At 36.9% G+C, this 21,975-nt stretch overlaps 1 protein-coding gene across 3 annotated transcripts in view; it reads right to left on the reverse strand.

The window, feature by feature from the left end:
- FARS2 (phenylalanyl-tRNA synthetase 2, mitochondrial) overlaps positions 1-21,975 on the reverse strand; it is a 232,640-nt gene that overhangs the window by 204,847 nt on the left and 5,818 nt on the right. For 2 of the 3 annotated variants that reach the window (XM_038127259.1, XM_038127257.1), the window contains exon 2: positions 21,240-21,317. The exons of the other annotated variant lie outside the window; for it this stretch is intronic. The gene's annotated coding sequence lies outside the window, so the exon portion shown is untranslated. The remainder of the gene's footprint in view (positions 1-21,239; positions 21,318-21,975) is intronic. 3 annotated transcript variants of the gene reach the window in all.

Genomic DNA, 21,975 nt, shown 5'->3' on the forward strand with positions numbered 1-21,975 from the left:
ACTTAGGGAAGGAAGGTTACTTGTTTGGGATATTTGGAGAAGGAAAAAAATCAAATTTTCTTCATCAGAGGTATTTTTTCTGGTCACACCTAAAACCCCAAAAAATGGTTAGAAAACAGACATGTAAAACTTAAGTTTGTCTCTTCCTGTTATTTGAGACTATTTTAGTGAGGCATATATAGGAAAAGTGCTCAGCTCTAAAGGCCCTCCTCCCAGTCCTGAAAGCAAAGTCAAAAAATAAAGCAGAGCTCTCCATCCCTGCCTGTTCTTTAATTATCACATATTTATAGACCACCTCATATCACTGGGCATTGTACTTAACACCTCCAACTTCTAGAATGGGAGATGAGAGCAGAAACCAAGCTTTCATTATATAAACACATTTTCCTTATGGAATAAGCTTAGAAATGTAAATTTGTAGTTTTCCAAGCGTAGAACAACAATGGTGGCTGGCAAATACAGCCACCAACAAAAACACTTTGTTTATAAACACAGAGAAAAAGAAATCATGTTTTGAAACTGTCATTGTATCACTTTATTGGCTTTACCACACATGAATAAAAGAGCAAGCTCTGACAATAGAAAACACAATTAAGTTCTGTTTGTTTCTTGCAAATGAAGCATATATGGTTTGTAATCTTGGTTTGAGTAGATGAGAACACTCTGATCCCTTTCAACACCTGTGAGGAAAGAAGGCACACCTACAGTGGAAAGGGACACATCTGGAAAAGAAAATCACTTATTTGGGTACAGTTAGGGTAGAAGACAGGGCTGAAATTGAATTTTTCTCCTGTCTATCAACAAGCCTTGATTTTGGATAGATACTGTCCAGAAGCCAGGAACACATTTACTGCATCTCATCATCATTTATGTCTGTGCTATTTACATATGTGTATACAGGTGCTTACACACACTCACAAATTATATATATTTATTTGATTACAAGCTTTTGCTCATTTATGCTTTTCTCTAGTTAGATAAGGAACAATACTCTCCAATCTCTCTTTTTCTGTAAAATTACCTGGAAGCACATGTGACATGATTTCCACTAAATGAAGTATTTACACACAGACTGAACACATCTCTGCAAGTTATGCCCTGCCCTAGATAGAAGTTACTGAAAAGAATAGATTAAATCCCTCTGATCATCCCACTCATTCTGTCAATCTAGGTAATATAAAGCTACCTCCTACTTTCACATCAGTAACAGTTGAACTTCGTTATTTCATATTAAAAACAACAAGGAGGAGAAAAACATGTATTTTAAGGACCTGTAGAGCTGAAGGTTTACATGCATTTTCCCTCTACTTACCTCATCTCTAAATGACCTTCTTTAAGGTGAATTCCCAGGCAGGGGGAAGTTCTAAAATATTTAGTAGTCGTTTATTTATATATTTGTTTATTTATTTAATGTTTTTATCTTTCCTTTTCAAAAAGATGTGAGTCTTATGCAAAGATTTCCCATGCTAGCATGCCATCCCCCCTCCACCACAAGTTCTTTGTTAGACAGGGGTATCTGAGTTCTTTGTGAGACAGAGCACTTACCTATGGGTCAGGAGCTTCTTGTAGCTGCACTGGTCTAACTGACAGTAGGATGCTTTAAAAAGCACAAAGTAGCAGATGTGCAGTAAAGGAGAGCACTTTATACATAAATAAAGATATGCAACATCACTGGGGGAAATCTAGAACTGACAATCTCTCTCTTCCAAATTTTCCTCAATTTGATAGGCTCCCTTGCCTCAAACGAGGCACAGGAGCAAGTTCCACCACAAAACCTATTAAAAATATGCACTCACAAAGCATTTGCGTCAATACCTGCACTCTGACTATATTGTTTTATTACTCTCTTAAAACATTTTATTTCTACATTATTAAATAAATGAATGTAGGAGTGCCTCAGTGTAATTAGCTACATATGTCAGCCTGATTCAGGAAAATAATTCATTATATATACCTTGCTTTAGATAATGGCACATTTGTACTGTGATTTAAAGTGGAAGGGATATACTTGTTACCAATGATTACTTTGGGGTTTACACTTTTGATCTTCTTCCAAAAGGTGATCTTTTTATACCCACTAGGCAGGTTTCTCTAAAATTGGAACAGAGAATGAATTATGAGAAGACACGAGGTCCTCAGTTGTCACATTCATTTAGAGGTTTTTTGCATTGAAACCAAATTGTTCATTACCCAAGACATTCTAGGACTCAGTTAAGAGGTTAGTGGAGAGCCACAGAAAGTGGCTCCAAACCTTTCCATATCATCCTTCAAAATTGTGGTGGGTGACCTATACTGAAATAAAAACAATATGGATGCTAGTGATGAAAACATATGTAAGTTCTCCCTCAAGCAAATCTGGCTGACACAAATGGAATACTCTCTTGACTGGTCCAGATCATCACTACTAAAATCAACATACCTGGGCTAATTCCCTTCTGTATAGAAATTCTTCCCGAAAATATAATTTTTTTTGGACTGACATTTAAAGTGGGGAGGTGAATCATTGAGGTCAAACTAAATTCAACTATGTTGACATGGCTCTCCATCCCAAATGACAAAATACTGCTATCATCACTTCAGTCTGTTTACTGTAGTTTAAAGCTCAATGTTACAGAAATGCAAAGTAATCAACCAGAATAATCATGTAGAGAAAAAGTTCAGTTACCAACAGTTCAAAGCCATGGATAAAATATGCAATTCCCCAGAGGCAAACTGGGATGCAGAAAAGTTGCAAAAACCAAGTAATACTCTGTAAAAATGTAATATTATATTTCACTCTTGATTATCCAGTAGCCTTATCCCTGTGGATGACATCTGTTCTCAGGGACCTCAAATCCCTGCTGACTGAACAGATTACTATAATCTATTACTAGAATAAATCACAGAATAGATATTACACTACCACTCAGAAAAAATGAACTATAAAACTTCACACCACCACCACCAACAAAGAAACTAATATGTAGAACATAGCTCTTTAGCTCCTCACATCTATCATCTGTCATTTACCTCTGTTCTTTCTATATGAGTGACAATGGCTATTTTTTAACACAGGAGAGCAAGAATGGATATAAGGATAGGTAATGAAAAAAGAATGCAGTAACCATAATGAGGATAACGGGGTGTTCAAGAATTTCCTTAATTAAATGGCTAGTGGCAAGAGAAACCCTCATCAGCTACACAGAACAAACCACATTACAACTAATAGGAGGAGGAGAAAGAGTAGGGGCAAGTCAAGAGCACAATCTGGTAGAATTCAATATCCAATATAAAATTCAATATTCAATATAAAAGTCAGCTGAGAGTAAGAGATGCAAAAGGATGTGCTTGCAGCACAATGCCTGGAGGGGAAAAGAAGAAGGCATCCCAGATGTCTGCAAGGAAAAACATTTCTATTGTTTTCCAGTAAAAATATTCAAGAAAGCCAAATTGGAACTGAAACTCAAATCTACATACTATATAACATATAGTATATATACTACTACATCAGTGCAATTTAAGAGCAACATGATACAATAATCTTAAAAACTAGCAAGTAACAAATAAGTAATTCTGAGTTAAAGATGATCAGATTTCTCAGGTTTTCCTATATCTGTGGCCACACACTATATGTGCTTAAACATTTAAGGTTTAGGTGTATGTTCATCTGTGCTCACCTTTCTTCCAGTATTGCCTGGATCAGTTTTAATATCATATCAGACAATAAAATTTGTGACCACAACTAGAAACCTGGTAACACAGTCCAATAGCATAGTACTGGTTCTCCAAAGGAATGGGAAAGCTGAGCTCTCTTGGAAGCAAGGATGAGGTTGCAAGGAAGAGGGAAAGAAGAGTAGGAAAGTATGGGAAGCAGAGCTGTGAAACAGTGACCTGGCCCTTCAGCCACAGATGCTTCATGTGGAGTCCCATACAGGCTTTTGTTCATCCATTTCCAAATCCAGTCAGGTGATACATTTCAAATGCACACTATTTATAGGTGTGGGTTAGTCCCACACAGTTAGGTCCAAACACAGTCTAGACAACCTCCCATACTCACAATAAAAGGTTTTCTATTGTAGAAGCACATTGCCTATCTTGCCTCTTCAGAAAGGAAATAAATTCTTGATTAAACCTTTTTAAATGTAGTTTTATGTAGATGAAGTTTGTCTTTTAATAATTTTGAATCATAATGTCTGCTGAATTGGAAGGGACCCATCAGGACCATTAAGCCCAACTCCTGTGCACCAGATTTATGTTCTTGTGTTCTCCCATGGTAACAAATGTAACAGAGGACAGATTCTCAATAGTTCTTCATTCTTTTAATATTTCAACAGAAAAAAAATGTTAGAGAACCCCTATATTAATCATCAAAGTGGTAAAACACTCCACTAATAACTCAGTGTTGTATGGATTACTTCATTAGGACAGGCTGGGGAAAATAAAACTTGCAAGTTGGCTACAGAGAAGATGACAAAAAGAAGATATCTGTGAGTCCAATAGTCAGCAAGCAAACAAAGACTTTGCATCAGCCCCTATTGGAGATCCCTTGGTGACTTTAGAATAGAGAACAATCAAAAAAACAGAAAAAAAAAATTCCAGCAGATGGCTCTAAATGAGGAGAACAGAGACAGGTGACTAACTAGCCTGAGAGAAATAAAAATAAAATGGGAGCAGTGCCACAGTGTTATCATTTTTGTAGTGCCACCTGGAGAGGTAGCAGGCTTATCAATGAATGCCAAAAATGAACAGTACCCATCTGCTCACCCTAATAAATAACCCTTACTAGAAAAAATACAAAGGAATATAATTCCCTTGGCATGTTTTCATCAGACCTGTTTGTTTAAAATATTTATTTGGGTCTTACGTGGTTTAACAACTATTTGCTGAGAACACAATAATGCTTTAAGATGACCCTTGGAAGCATGGAGCAAGTCAGTAGCTGTAAGAATTCATGAAAACAGAAAGCTCCAATAACTTCATTTTAAACCAGCAAAAGCTCTGCAATTACCACTGCTTTCAAAATGTCTTTGGAAAGATATTTCTGCCCAACTGAATGGACTGATAGCAAAACCCTGAATGAGAGGCACTTCAAAGTCTGAAAAGTTGGCACTCCTCTGTCGCTAACAGCAGCAGAAAGTATCTCCATTCAAAAAGAACCCTCAAGAACCATGGTACAAGATCAGTTTACCTCCTCTACTGTCCACCACAAATGGCAAAGAGTAACCATTCTGCTGATTATAAGTAAGGATTGAGAAAGGAGGTCAGACATGGCTGGAGGTAAAATGAGAAATGCTCAGGTCTCCTAACATACTGTTACAAAAAGAAATGGCATGGAAGAGAAGACTAAAGCAGGCAGATGGGTCTGCCTTCATGAGTTTGAAAGCAAAATGCCTCTTCTTTAGCAGTAACCTTTATCAACTCCAACCACTGCTTATGTAATGAAGGCGTAGGAGTATGGAACAGAAATTTGAACTTGCTAAAACTGAGACACTTCCAAGCTGGACTTTCGATTCAATGGTGCAGTTATTTTTCATAGATGACATACACAACCGGAAAATACTCTGATCTGTTTAATACCTTCAATTCTACCACCTCCATATAAGCAATATAAGTCTGGATTCACACAAAGTTATCCAGAACAGGACAGGCCACTGTACACAGCCTGTATACAGCTACTACCATCTTTGCAAATGTTCCACATAAATGTTTTTGCATTAAATTTTGGCTTTCATATGACAAAAATATGACAGAATTAAACTTAATATATGCATATACAAACATGTGCGATATATGCATATACAAACATGTGCGAAGGAAAAGAAGAACACAACAGAAAGAAATTCTGAGGAGACAGAAATCACAAATGTGAGCAAACACATATCCACATAGGCCAGAGTTCTGCACATGTCTGTACACATGGGGTCAGAGTTCCTTCATAATTCCTACAACAGATTTTAAAAAATTCCCAAATAGAACTTCACCAAAACAAAGCCAGCAAGTACTGCAGTGGTTCCTATAGACTCAAGCACCTTTACCAAGTACCAGCTGGCTCTTCCAGCTGAATCACAAAAGACAACACTACAGTATAATCATGCACATTATTTCTACTGCTTTGTACTCCCTGTCTCAGCATGAACACACAGTTAAGTAACAAAAACCCACCAACACAATATTGTTCACCTGTGAACTGCCCCATGCTTTTTGAAATAATAAGAGCGGGAATTCTCTGATACAAAACCAAACAGAAGGCTCAGTTTAAATCCAAACAAACAAAGCCTTCCACCAAAGAAAACAAACTTTCAAGGATTTTAACTGTAGCATTTTCCTTATGACATTGCCTTTCTAGTCCAACTAAAACAGCTGGTTTGGGTTTTTTAAATAAGTATTTTTATGAAACACTTGCAGCAAAGCCTGAATCACTAAAAATTTGAATGCGAAACAGACATCCTTATGTTTTAATTTCTGTTATAAAAATTAGCCAGGATAAAACTTAAAGCTTTTACAATGTTAATCATGCAATGTTAGCAGCAAAATACTCCTTCTATTCCCTCCTTCTGTTGGCTGCATCTTATATTTAAATCATGTGTGTTTCAATATGAGTAAGGTTCATTGCCATGGCAGACTGATTTTGCCCATGCTACAGGAATGAACAGAGGCAGCTGGTGCCACAGCCTTCTCCTGCACATCTTTGAGAATGGTACAAAATAAATTCTTTAAAGATACAACATATATTCTCATTTTATCAAACATTAAACTGTTCTCATTGTGATAGAAAAAAGCATGCCTGTAAAGTGGTATCAGTCCACTGACACCATTTCATATCCTTTTTATAATGGTCTTCTGGGGACCTCCCAGAGAAGAGCATCTTGCTTCTAGCATGCACAACACTGAAATATATTTTAGAAAAAATTGTCATCACCTAACCAGACATATTCCTAAACTTTAATCTTTGAAAACCTTTCACTTTGCTAAAAGCCTGCATTAAAAACAAACAAAACAAAACAAAACAAACAAACAAAACAACAACAAAACCCCTAAGTTTAATAAATTTCTTTTAAAATTGGCTAGTTAGTAAGGATTACTCTACCCAGACTTGAAAATATTTCAGGATTGTAGAATTTAGGCTCAAAAATCTCCCTAGGAACAAACATTTCTATTTGTCTCAGTGGAAGTGGGTTCTGCTTTTGATCTTTTATGACTCTTCTTCAACATGAAATTTTATCACACATGGGACCTTAAATGGTTCCAGCTTTGTTTAACTGATCTTTTTTTCTTGAATGCATCCAGAATTATTTGGTATCTGCTCACAACATTGTAAAAGCAGAGTTTTTCTTCCCTTGCCTCTCCACCCAGGTTACCAGACCGAGTAATGGTCACCAAAAATAAAACTTGCTAACTTGCCCACCCATAAAAATGACACTTCTGGAAACTGTAATTTATAGAAGTACAAGCAGCAGATGGATCCATTCCAATTTAAGTATCTGAATCAGAGCCTAAAGGGCCAGTAGTTATAAAATGGTCTTTATTTCATATAAACAGAGCAATCAATGGGTAATCAACAACACAGTAAGTATAAAATCCCAGTTTTGTCATGTACCATTGAATCATTTTAATAAACTCATCTTGGCTTCTTTCTACTGACAAATAAAGGCAGCTGGGAAAAAAATGGCTTTAAAAGTATGATACATACCTGCTTAAAAAGATTCCTTCCTAAGGAAGTGGACCAATAAAGTGGAATTATTTTAGCCACACTGGAAGAGCAAAATGAAATCTTTGCTGATGCTGGCACCAGGTTACTTCAGTTCCTACTCTAAGTCAGGAATGTCGGAGTTTTTCCAGGACATCAGTCCTAATGCTGGCAAAATCCAACCAGCCTGCTATCAGACAGGTGAAACAGACTCTTCTCTGCTATATTATACCAGAAATCAACTCGTGTCAACTGAATCAAGCATGTTGGTTTTGCTTTTGAGCTGTGTATCTACTCTAAGGGTGTGAAACTAATTATCTGGCCTTATTGTAGTATGCTAGGGGGAGCTTTGCTTAAACAATTCCGCTGGTTTTCCTGGCAGGCTTGGAAAATCAAGACACTTCTGTGAGCAAAACAAACAAATGCACAAACCAAACCAGATGCTCTTGGTGCACAGTATATGAGAGTTTCCAGCTACCTAGACATCCTTAATTATTTTCAGCAAATAAATCACCTGGGTAAAACTGTTTGTTGTAGTAAAGGTTGTGCATTCCTCTGTTGAAGTAATCTCATCTTGGAGCACTCAGTGTTTCATTGACAAAATAAATAGAGCATTTTGTACTTGCAACTACTAAAAAGAAAAGTGAAGTCATAAAGAGAACCCAAAAACATCTTTTTCTGTAGCACCTAGAGAAGGCAACAAAAGGAGGTTTTCAGGGTTTTCATGCCACTTGTAAGATATTGTTACTGCTAAGCAATGGCAGAGAGCTTTCTTGTTGCAAGAAACAGCTGACCCTTGGTCAACCAAGACCCTTTAGCCCTGAATATTCAAAAATCAGCTTTTTAAAAGTACTTATGTTTATTTATTATCTTACATAAGAAGAGATTATGATGACTGAAAGACACAAAGCTACTTGTGTTACACAGCAATCATCAGAGCCTGGTGCACATTCATCCCCCAGGCTGTGGTATATTTGTATCTAGGAATTTATTTTGGGATCACCAGAGAACTCTCAAGAATTACCACAAAAAACTTTCTAGAGAAATGCTGCTTCACATCTCACTCTGTTTATGCTCTGTCTTGCTGTGAGGGTAAAAGCTTAGTTCCAAATGCAAATCACAAATTTTAAATATCAGAAGGTGCTAGATGTGTCATCAGAAGGGAACCTCTAATAGCAACCATCAGTAGGAAGTATAACCACAGTTTGCTAAAAATTCTGTATTCACATCTGATGATGACATCTTTATATAGTATCATCAGTGATGCTCTGAACGGGTACAGTTTGACAGGTGCATTATCTTTGGTTCTAGTGATACTACATTTTAAGAGTGATGTATAGTAAGACATAATTTCACAATATAAATGTATTACCTATATATGCTTTGCCTCAAAAAAACTCTACTAGCTTTTTATTTTATTTTTTATACAGCACCTCATGTTTCAAGGAATGGAAAGCAATTCTATATGAAATCACGCGCATTCTTTTTAAAATCAAAGTACTTTGAATACTTTCAGGAACAAAATAAAGTCACCTAAGTGCAGATTCTGGCTTGACGATGCATACCTGAGGTAAGATCTCCAAAAGGCAGATGGTTTGGCTGCAGTTGTGGGGTGGGAAGGCCATGTGTTTGTGTGTTTTCTGCAGATGTGCACATGGAGAATGTGGACTGCAAAAAAATGTATCCTATTCTGTCAAACCACTTCAAGTTGCATAGAGCATTTTTCCATGTACTGTAATGCTCGAGCAATCAAATTTGCATCAGATGGCCCACTCTACTAATTGTTGAAGCATAGATTAGAATATTTCCACAGCTTCAAAAAAATCTTTGATACATACAGAAAATACAGCAAGAGCTGCATTTCTCCACTGTATTTTGGAATTGCAGTAATTTCCCCTGGAATGGGAGAAGCAGATACCCAATTCTCAAACTGGGCAATTAACTACTGCTCACCTCTTGCTGGTGGCAGTTACCACAAAGGAGCAGCTTTCTCAGTACTAATGGAAGATTTGAGAAATGAAATTTTAAACACCTTCGCAAAATTGCACGGCTGAACAAATGAACTGTACAAGGAAAAGAGTTTGTGCTGAACCTTGCTTTCAGGATGCATAAGCCCTCTCTTTTGGTTCAGAAATTCCAACTTCGTCACCTCAGAAAGAAGTATGAGCTCCAGGATAGTATGATCCTGATACAAAGAACTCAATGGCTTAACAACTAGAATTCTCTTCCCCATCAAAGACACTCACAACATGCACAACCTTGCCTAAAATCCCACTGACAAATCCTGCAGAGAATTAAAGCATCAGTCATGGTGAAGGTCTATCTCCCATCTTCTAAACTCTCATAGCAAATACAGTGTACTAAGGAGCAAAACTGCCCACAAGGAAAGCAAAGTCTAATGACAGTAAGAGAGGGATGGTCCCAGAACTAAGCTTAAGGATGACTTTTGAAGATAACCCCTGGGCCAATCTCCTTGAGAAATGAATACAAGCTTTACATCTGTACTTCACAGAACTACAGGATCAGAGAATAATTTCGGTTCAAAGAGACCACTGGAGGTGGCCTAGTTCAAAACCCTGTCCAAAGAAGGTCACTCAGGGACTTCCCTAGTTGGATTTGAAAGTCTCCAGCAAGAGTTTCAACAACTTCTCTGGGCAACCTAATTATGGCTCATTTGGATTTAGTGCTCTCCTCACCATGAGTTCTTCATACAGGGAGATCCACACAAAACAACTGCTTGCTAACACACAGAAGCAAACCTAGAGTTGGCCTAACTGATGTTTTCAAAAAGGGGAAATGGGCAGATACTGTATGTGCAAAACTTGGGAAAGATTAAAGGTTCACAAGTCACACAAAAAGAAATCTCACACTTATATATCCACTTCTCGAGTCTTAGAAACTGCACTTACTATTTCCTTCTATCTACCTTGTCTATGCCTGATCTGTAGTACATGATGAACTGTACATGTCCTACCTTTCCTTCTCATTTTGCATCTGGCTACCAACACTACAAAAGTGAAATACTAACTGATTTTGAGCTCTTTTTTAAAATTATTTTTCACAGTTATGGATTTTCATTCCAAACATCTAGAATATTTGTAATTCAGAATTTAGTTGTGGAAAGAAGGGTGTTATACCATAAAATCAGAAGATTTTTAATTTTAAAATAATTCATTTCAGATGCCATATATCACAAATTGAGATGTTAATTAATGCAGAAAAGTTGATAGGTTTATGACAAGCTATTCCGTATACTTTTCCAGATGATGGCAACATGCTGACAGCTTTAAAGAAGTAGATGTACTATACTGTAAGGTTTATTGTCTAAGCAGCCTCCTTCCTCTGCAGCAATCTAACAGTTTACATTTACAGTTGATTATAACCTCTATTATGTTCCAATATTTGCTAATCATCTCAGAGACTGTGAAAAACAGCATCATTTGTCTCAAGCTCTCTCGTGCAGACACACTATTCTTCTAAAAGACAACATATGCAATGTTTTCTCTTAAAGCATCAGTTCTCAGATCTTTTAAAATATTTCAGACAGTTCTATTCTATTTTCCTCTTCTGTAAGATGTGTCAGCCAACAGAACATAATTTATTCTCAGGTTTACAGTAAGCTTTCTTTTGCAAGCAGCAGAACTGGCAAAAGTTTATTTCCTCTGTGTTTGGAGGCCAAGTTAGTTTGCAGGTTCAGTGGTAAGCGACAAATTCATTCTGCTACCTCTCCTTTGGCTATGGCGTTTATAGGGTTTATCTCCTTCATAAAGCCCTTTATTCTCACACACCACCTGTACCTTGCTGTCTCTAGTGACCCAGACATTCTGTGTGAAATTTAACTGAAGTGGAAAAAAGAGGACTGACAGCAGACGCACAAATGCCATCTTGGAAACATAATTTCCTTAGGCCTTTATGCTTGAAACCTGGAATTTTTTAAGAAAAGTATTAAACGCAACCTAACAGTGTCTTCAAAAAGTGATGGCAAAACATCACACCCAGCAACAGCTTAAGTGGAAGTAGCATTCTGGTTCTCAAAAATGATACAACTGTAGTCTATTCTCACTGATAAAGGTCATTGCTAAAGCAATCTGCCACACTGGGGGCAGAGTACACTTACATACATCCACTTCACTTCTCTCATATCATTCACCCAGGACAGTCCCTGCTTTCACCAGGCTGCAACACATTTAAGTGTGAACAGATTGATTAACAACCAGAAATCTGAAACAAGCTGCCACTGCATTTCACTATAGATGAGCAGGGATTGCTGGAGAGACTTTGTAGAGTCAAACCATACATGCACAGGGGGGCTGTGCAACACAAACTGCACATTTCAATATGGGTGATCCTGGGCAGAAGACAGAGTCATTGCTTTTTAAGGGTTTGCTTTTTCAAAAGTGTTGGGAGGTATGACAGCAAAGATGACTGGGTTTTTTTGAAACAGTAGAAACGCACAGAAAACAATACACACAGAAAAAAATAAGCTATTTCAGAGCCAGAGAAGTTGATGAACTGACATATTCAAGCATAAGAAACCAAATCCCAACTCCTAATCAGTAAAGGTCAGACAACTGTTTTTCAATTACATCCTAGAAATTCTTGTGGCAGTCATCAAACAGAAGGTTTGTGACAGAGTAAGAAAAGTTTTCCCAACTTGTACAATAATATCTTGATTTTTTAACTGTGCTGTCTCAAAATACATAACAGCCAAGACAGGATATCTTGCTTCACAATACATTAAGTAATACATTAAACAGTATTTTTCTACTTTTAATTCTCTCTGACACCAAAAAAGTAGACTGTGTATACATTTTATTCATCTGTTTCTCAGATTTGTACCTTAAAAATATTGCTCTCCTTCTAAAAGGAGTTAATAATTTTTTAGTGAAACAAAGGCAAATGAGAAAAACATTTGCTTACCAACATCCCTTCTCAATTGCAAATGCAGAAGTTGCAATATAAGCTCATCAATCAGCAGCCAGAAACATATAAAACAAATAAATACTTAGATCACCTACTTAATTCCTTTTCTGTTGTCTGGATCACTCCATCAAGAACACAAATAATTTTATAATACACTCCAAAATCATTGTAGATTATAAACAATAACACATCAGCATGGCCTAAGCATATGTCATACTTATTTGAGAAGGCAATGTCTGCCACAAAAGGTTCTGCCTATGTTCTGTGTTATGTTGCAGCTGCGACAAAACGTTTTCCTGTAAAGCAGTAGTGAAAATACCATCTAAAACCGCAGCATCTTGTTGGTATAGTATTTAATGCTGCTTCAGTAACTCTTAAATGCCCTTGAGAAAAAATAATCAAGGCTCCTTTTAATATTTTTTGACACAGACCTAATTTTTTCAAGTTAGTTTTCATTGACAGGTATGTAACTGACACCTTAGAGAATTCTTATTTTTTGTGCTACAAACTGGGTGCAAACTACCAAAAGTATGAGCAAACCAAAGCGAAAGATTTATGGCTAGTTACACAACTGCTAAAAGTGTGGTGAAAGCACACCAAAAGTGTGAGAAAGTGTGGTGTTAGCTTATAAGCCTTTCTCCCTTGATTTTTATGCCAACTATTCCTATTTATGCTACTAATCTGTAAGAAGCCTGGTAGATTTCATAAACTTTTAGACTGTAAATCATTCAGACTCACATCAGGGTCTGCCAAAGCAAACAGGACACACCTACATGGAATCTCTGTGTCCTGTGTCAACACTCACAGCCAGCTCCCACCACCCCTCCTCACTTGCCCCAACTATGACCTTAACTTCACCAGCTGCCCCAGGAAAGGCACTGGGGCAGCTCACCTAACAATGAACAATACAGGAGGGAAAAAGGTGATAGAAATCTGGTTCAGGGTAAAAGCATTTCAAATGCTTCAGATAAGAAATTTGGCCACTCTGAACTATGACTGCCCAATAGCTTTGCCTACAAACCTGCCCTTAGCAGTGGAATTGTCTCTGGTTGCTTCTCAAACTTGCATAAATGTAAAGATATCCCAACATTAAGCTGCACTGTTTTACATAATTTAAAAAAATTAATGACAGCATTAATAGAGATACCATCAATCTGATCTATGATAAAAACATACTCTATCAGATAATTAAATGTTTGATATTAGAGAACCTCATTGCTCTGATGGCAAAGAGAACCTATCAAAACTGCATTTTTAACCCTTACTGCTAAATATAACATCTGGGGGAGGGAAGGAATTCATGTATTTCAAAATTAGACATAGAATAAAGCTACAATTTGCTCCCTTTTCCAGAATACAAGTATTTTCAATGACATGGAAACAGATCTGTTTTATGTGTAATGAATGAAAGATGTGCAGAGTGGATCTTATCATTAGAAAGAAAGGAAGAAAAAGAGGTTCAGCATAAAATGTCTCTTTAAAATGGAGGTCCACCACTAGGAAAGTCAATTGTGGGTACTTCTGCACTTGCCATATCATAGACACACAAATATATTGGTTTATGTAATTACCATCTCAGTAGGTAAGGAACTAGAAAAGCCAACATCCCAGCATTTCCTGAGCTTGCTACTAATTAAATCATATGCATACCAGTTCAATCCAAGGATGATCAAAGTTAATGAAAAAAATTTTCAATTTAATTCAATGAACTGTGGATCAGTTCCAGACATCTAGCTGCTACTCCATCCTCTTTCTTCTTCATCAAAAAGCACTCCAACAGTGTGAAAGTGAAGAGGACTCCATATGAGTCCACAGATTTTGTGATTTTCTATTTCCCCTCAGATCTGAATTTTAAATTAATTATTCGAAAGTTGACTACATTACATAAAATTAAGTAATCTTCTCCGTGAAGATAGATTAGAGGCTACTCCTGGTTTGGAAGGAAAACTGACTACTAATATTACAGTTACATCAAAAGTTTTAAAAGATTTCAACTGTCTCTTTCACACACATACACATTCATTATAAATTTATTTATGTGTCCCACTCTTCACCCCTGCAACAATACATTGCCATACCTGAGCATGTAAAATGTTAGTTCAATGTACTGGAAATAGGGCACTAAATTTATAAGGCTTTCAAAGATTAACAGAAAGACAAATTATCATCATCTAAAGAAAAAAAAAAAGAATCAGTGCTCAAATCAAGTGTCTATTTCTAGTTACATTTGCAATGCAATGTCACAACTGCCAAACAACTTCAGTAAACTGGACATAACATTTATGAAACCTATCTGAATAGCCTTTGCTTCAATGCTTATTAAAAATGTTTTTTTCACATTCTCTTTTTCACTAAATATTTGTTTTAAAAAGATAATTTAATTTTATCGTCTCAAAACTCATCTCCCAGTGCTGTCCAGGTGCTTTGTAGCCATGGTTTCAGCAAATGTCCTTTCAGATCAGCCTAAAGGCTCTCATTTCTTTAAAATAGAGCTGGACAGGAGTTGCTCTAAAATCTTTATTTGGGAATTTAATATATGCATCACTTTTAATAGCCACTGCATGATGTCTCAAATGCAATGAGTATCACACAGGAAATTAAATTTTAAAAAATAATCTTTCGATTCAAGAATCAACAGTCAGTTAAATGAAAACTGAGGTTGTCAGCTTTCAACAGGAAGAATAGTGTCTATGTCTGAAACTTCACATTCCATCTCTATAGGGACACAAGCTTAAATGAAAAAATGCTGTTTTGACATAATTCCAATAACATTTATGTATGCAGCGCTGCCCACCTCACATCTTTTGTATTCGAAGACAGATTTCAAGCATTTCCTGTCGGAAAAGGCTTTTTTTAAAATCATCAGCTCCTTCTACTTCATGTTGGAGAAACACACTAATTCCAGCGGGAAGGGACTGGTGCTACTTCCACTTTTATTACCACAACTCAGGTCTCCTTCACTGTACCTACTCAGAAGCCCTGGACAACTCTGCTGTGCTACTGTGAACTTCATGAGCAGGGAGTTAGAGCTGCAGGATTTTATTCCCATGAAAGGCAAAATCATTTCTCATGGAGCCCTAAAATCCTGAATCAGAATGTGAAATGATCTCCCAGTACGCTTGCCCCTTCTCTCTCAACCACTGTGTGAGATGAAAGAGATGTAAAAAGAGCGATGTCAGAAAATGACTGAAATCCCTACTGTCTTTCTTCCGTTTCTCTTTGACAGGGAAGTTTTCTGCAGAGCCACTTTTAGGCATCCAGTTAAAAAACAATGTTAGCAGGGCTTTTTTACTGGGTCCAGACATGTAAGAAATTGTTCTTAAACTCAGCCTTTGCCTGAGTACAGCATAATTACAGGATAACAAACTTATAGTTTAAGGTACAATGAGTAAAAACTGAGTACTATAAATTTACCCACATGCTAATACTGCTCTTGAGGGGGGAAAAGAGATATTTTCTTATACTTTAAAACACTGCTATCAGCTCATTCTCCTCAATAAGAGCTCACTGTCTTTGAAATGTTAAATGGGACCTATTAAGAAGTAAATTCTATTTGCTGCAACAGTTTTTCTTACATAACGTGAAAACCTTTACTGCTTTTGTACCATTTCCTATAACTGAAGCGCTTTTCTACTGAGTGAGTGAAACAGAAATCAACAACCATATTTTTTTATTCTCCCATTTATGTTAGTGACTTAGGCTGCTGTGTCCCCTAACTGTTACTGTGGTCTAGAAGCAGAAGACTTCTTCATCTCTCAAGAACTATTAACCCAAAGTCTTGAGCTAGAATTGAAAAAATATGCTATGTTACAGCAAATGAAATTTGTTTAGAAACTCTGTATCATCACTTACATTTGATCCTGAATCACATGGGCTGCAAACACGAGTAAAGCATGAAAAAAGTAAACAAAATCGAAGTATAGGGAAAAGCAGCTAGCCTACAGAGGGTGCAGTATTGACTTGCATGTTGTAAAAGGGAAAAAACCAAAACAATACACCACATTAGTTTCTAAATGACACAGTTCATTCCAATCCATTTAACCTACACAAAATGCTGGACTCCCGTGAACAGCAAAATTTGAAAATACAGACAGCTCTGCCAGCAAGTCTCACACAATCACAGTATCTGTCTCAGTATAGCTGGTCTCACAGCAACACAAATTTCAGAAGGTAAAACAAAAATGAAGATTGCACTGCTAAACATTTTCAGTTTGCTTTCCTTTGACCTGGTCTTTTTAGCAAACTTATTTACTCTATTTACAAATTTATTTTTTAACTACTTTGCTGTTATTTCCTTGATTCCAGCACTAAAATTTACCACAGGTAAATGGATAATGTACCCCTTCTAAATCTCACATGACTGTCAAGCCTGTGTACTGCCTCCTCAGACTTCAATACACTGCTGAGCTGCAAGATTGTCGGAATCCAGAACATCCCTCTGGGTGTCCTGGATGGCCAGAGCTGCTGGCAGGGGGCTCTGAGACCCTGGCATGCAGCCAAAGACACTCTTGGGGTTCCGATCTTAGCCCATGGAGCAAATTACCAACTCTGTATGAAGAATTACAAGCCACACACACACAAGTTTAGATAGCATAGTAGAGGTAATCACGAAGTGAAAGGAAGGATTTTTGAGTGCTGTACAGGGAGGTTTAAGCCTTGTACGCAGGGGTCCAAGTTTTGTACATGGGGGTCAGGGATTCTAAGATGGAGGGATTTGGGTGTGCCCTGTCCTCTTTCTTTCTCCTTCCTAGCCTCCAAGATTTGGTGATGTTGTCACTCACAGATTGGTTTAGAGTAGAAAGTCACCATTCAATATAGATAGTAGGCATTGGGGAAAAGGTATAAACATGTAGTACGTAATATATGATATAAAAGATGGCACCAGCCCCCTGGGAGGGCAGTGTGCCTTTGTCTGAGCTGCTGAACGGGCCACAGCAGTTCAGGAGAAGAATCTTTTAGATAACCAAAAATAAACAACCTTGAGAACAGACAACAGAAGACTACTGAGTCTTTCTTTAAAGGCACGGGTTGGAGGAGAGACTTTTCCATCTTTTGCGGTCACCACAATCCGGGACGTGAAACCCCACATCTAGCATCCCTGGGTGGGCAGAAGACCCGACACAAGATAAAAGACTTATTTTAAGGACAGAGTTTAAGACTTTAGGAAAGTCTTATTTAAAGACTCTTTTAAGGACAAGTGTACCAAAGAAGACACTCAGGAATTAACTACCTAGCCAACCTCCATCAACCAGCTTAAAAACTTTACCTTGCATATTCTACAGTTATGAATGTATATGGGTTACTTAAAGACAGAAAACCTGATTTGCAAAAATTCTACCTATATTATGAAATACCTTCTGTAACTACAGCTAAGTAAATGTATTAACTATGTTAAAAGCCTAAGGGTAAAAAAGTCGTATTTTCCTTACAAATATTTCAACTGCAACAACTGACACTGAATTATAAACAATGGTGCTGATAAATATTCATTATAAATATAAGTTCCCTCAATTTAAAGTTCTGCCTATTAAAATAAATGTAAGTCAAATTTTTAAATGCATTTTCTCAATCCTGTTATAATTTCCTGATGCAGTTGTACTATGGTCTTGCTAACATTTTAGAGCCAGGATTGATTCATATGTATTCAGGCAAACCTACCTCGTAACACTGTATTTGATTACACCTGAACATGACTGCCTTTACAGCATTTCAGAGGTGCTGACATCTCCAATAACTTGTTAAAGAAGAACTAGTTCCAAAATATTCTGTAGCAAGCAAAGCAAGGCAAACATGACTTAGATTTAAATTGTGTCTCCATGCAGTCCCGCTACCACATAAAAAAGGCTTTAAAGTATCACATTAAAAAGAACAGACTAGTATTGCTAACTTCTTTCCTTGTCATTAATTCTAGAAAATAGGAAACATTTGAGTCCATGGCTCACAGCTCCCTAGGATAATGGGCTCCCAAGCAGCTTCATGTTTCAACACCTGTAAATGTTCCTGAGCAACATCTCTGTAAGGCTTGCTAATGTTGATACACTTACTCTAACAAAGCCCAGCTCAAAGAACAAGAGAAAATCTTTGTTTGAAAAGCCTTGAGAAAACCACATATTTTAATTATGTCAGAGAACCCTTCTGGGACACCAGACATTTGCAAGTCACACTTCCCCCACAAAACAAGCCTCAGTGAAAGAAAACTTAAGACAGAATTCAGAGTGCACTTCTCAGACCATTGCACAGATTTGTGTATATACAGATATATAGATATTTAAGACTATTCACAGAAGTATTTCTCTGTCTAGTCTTTAGATACCCAAGGCAACATCCTCCCATCTTGAATTCTGAGCCAAGACATACACATTGACTAGGTGAAAGAAGATATGAAAGTCAGGGAAGTAAAGAAAATAACAACATGAAAGAATCAAGTTTTTATTATTAATGAAGAATAAAATGTTATTACAGCTCAAGGTCACATATGACAAAACAATCTTCAGTTAATGCCACATCTGCTACATACTGAGAGAATCAAAATTAAAACATAACAACTGTTTTGGTTTGTTTTCTTTAAAACCATCTGTAGAATTGCAATTTGCCACATGCTGAAAGATTGTGTTCCACACAGGCCCAGCAGGGTCTGCCACTCAGGATCAGGACTGGGATCCCAGGGGACACTGGGGTCAAATGAACTCCTAGTATCAGGCAACAAAATAAGATTTGGTAGAATCAGCAATATCTCTTAAATTTAGTTTATTAAAAAATGAATCCTTTAAATAACTCAGGAAGTCTGACAAAGTAACTAGAATAAACATGGTGTTCCCACGTACTTAGTTCAAGTCTGTCCAGCAGAGTTTCTGTTTGTAGAATGAATACTATATTAAGAATATAACCTACCAGAACAGAACAGTGATACAACGGTAGTATAGAAATAAGATACATTGCAAGTGGAAGTGAAGGGTGGAACAAGAACCACAGTCTGTGCAGGGAGGAAGAGAGACAGAAGGGAAACAGAAAAAGTTAACCTTTTTCTAGCCACATCTATATGTTTAGAACAATATTCTTTCATAAAACTTGACAAAGTTAGTGTGCCAACATAAAAAGCAAGCAGCTTTTCTAAGTTCAACAAACCTACATAGAGACAATATTTAATTACCTCCTCAATATTTGATAATTTTACATGTACAATACCATATCTGTCCATTTTACAATACTGCCTTCCCACGGGAAGAGCTGGTGTCATGCACTATGCAATTTTCACACTGTAACTAATTAGTATAAGGAAATCAAAGTAAAAACAAATGTTAAAAAAAAGCTATGTTCATAGTCAAAATAAGGAAGAAAGCAATTTAAAAAACTATGAAAATTCTTTTAAAAGTAAGAACACTCTTAATCAAGGTCTTGAAAACTTTCTTGAAAGTCAAATCAATTTTGAAATCAGACATACACACACACAAAAAAAGTACTATTAAATTTGTGTGAGGACCTGATTATTGTCTCTGTTTATCTGCTTTCTCCGTTTTAGATGCAGCACATCTACTTTACCAGGAATCATTTCCAAAAAAGGAAAAAGTTAAACAATAATTAAAACCAAGTGCATAAACATTAATTAAAGGAAACAAAGCATGTGTACCGCCACGTTAAAACAAACACACAAACAAACAAAATAAAACAACAACAACAACAAAAATCCCCACAACCTGCCCTTGGTCTAAACCAATACTAGGCTAGAAAATACACCTGAAAAAGTTAATCACAGAAATTGTAGAACAAGGAGATACTAAATTCAAGTCTCCAGACAGATGAACTCTCACAAATGTTCCCAGAACAGTATTTCAAACTATTTCTTCCTCCATTCCTCTTTCCCACCTTTCAGCAGAATGTAAACCCATTCCTATACGAAAGATGGCAGCTCCACTTCATAGGTCAGCATCAACACTCATTCCCAGTTGGAGGGAAGACACAAACCTTATTAGGAGCCACTGACACACACTGCCTTTCGCTGATGCTGCCATGAGGTCACATAGGTAAGAGACTGGAAGGTTAATGGTGGGGTTTGTAAAGTCCTAACTATTGCCTCCCCGTACCTCCCTGAGCTCATTCTCCATTCACCAGAGCATCCCATCCCACCCCATCCCATCTTCTATCCTATATCCTATCCTATCCCATCTCACATCAATTATAACTGGCATGTATAATGAGGAAAACCTAATTTGCCACCTCTTCTCACACTGAACAGCAACTTATTGCCTAGGTAGTTAGGCAGATTTCAAAGGTATTATATTCGAGGATCCAGACATACTCCAATATAAAGATGATAAAATTTGTCCATCTGAATTTCTTCTTCAGAAGATTATTATCTGCTACCTCTCCTTCTTTCTCTCTCTCTCATTCTTGTTACACATCTATCTTTATGTCTCAAGTCTCGTAATTTTCTTTGTATTAGGAGTAAGGAAATGCATGAATTCTATATTGAAAGCAAATTTATATAGCCATCATAAATGTCCTTAGCAGCTGGTGAAGATGAAGAAAGATTTTTTAATTACTAAATAAATTAAAATTTAATAATTAAAATGGAGTGGGACTGAAAACCTGTTACTAACTGGCAGTGCTGAGGTCAAAGCTTCAGAAAGCTAATTTTTTTTTCCTTATTTACCTGCAAGCAGAGATAATCTCTCTTCAGCTCTGCTTCTTTTGCCTGCTAGCTGTAGTCAGTGCTTTGCTCCTTCTCAGGCTGAAAGAAAAATTTTGACAGTCACCAGATATAAAAAAAAGAAGCAGAAATAAAATAGAGTTCTGTCGAGAACTGTGAAGGCATGTAAGGAAGTATTGAAAATTCAGCTGCATCAGAAGCATGACATATGCAGGAACAAGTCCCTAATGCACTATCACTCATTGTCAGAGCTCTGAGGACATAAAACCAATAGTGACACAAGATGAAAGACCAAAAATGTCAAGGATCATGCAAAAGTAAGTATCTTAAACTCGACTATTACTACAATCCCTAATATGGCTATGTTGTTTTCCTCATTTCAATAAAGCATTGCTCCATAGTCTCCTTTTATCTCTAGAAACAATCTGCTCCAGCTTGCTATTCAAACTGTTGATTTTTTTTTCCTGGATCAAAAGTCCAAGCTACTAGTCATACATGAATGCACAGCACCATATAAAATGAAAATGTGTTACAAGTGGAAAATCGTATTCACCCTCCCCTGATCCCACAGTCAGAAAACTAAAGAGATTGCCTACTTAAAATCCACTCAATCCTTGATGATTTACCCATCCACTGTAAAACAACAATTTTCCTTAATTTTCCTTTTACTAAAAAAAAGATAGGTTCTTGGATAACATGTTTTCTTATACCGGATACACACTACCTCATAGCAACGTGA

This window comes from Motacilla alba, chromosome 2 (assembly GCF_015832195.1).
Source record: "Motacilla alba alba isolate MOTALB_02 chromosome 2, Motacilla_alba_V1.0_pri, whole genome shotgun sequence".
Lineage (NCBI taxonomy): Eukaryota > Metazoa > Chordata > Aves > Passeriformes > Motacillidae > Motacilla > Motacilla alba.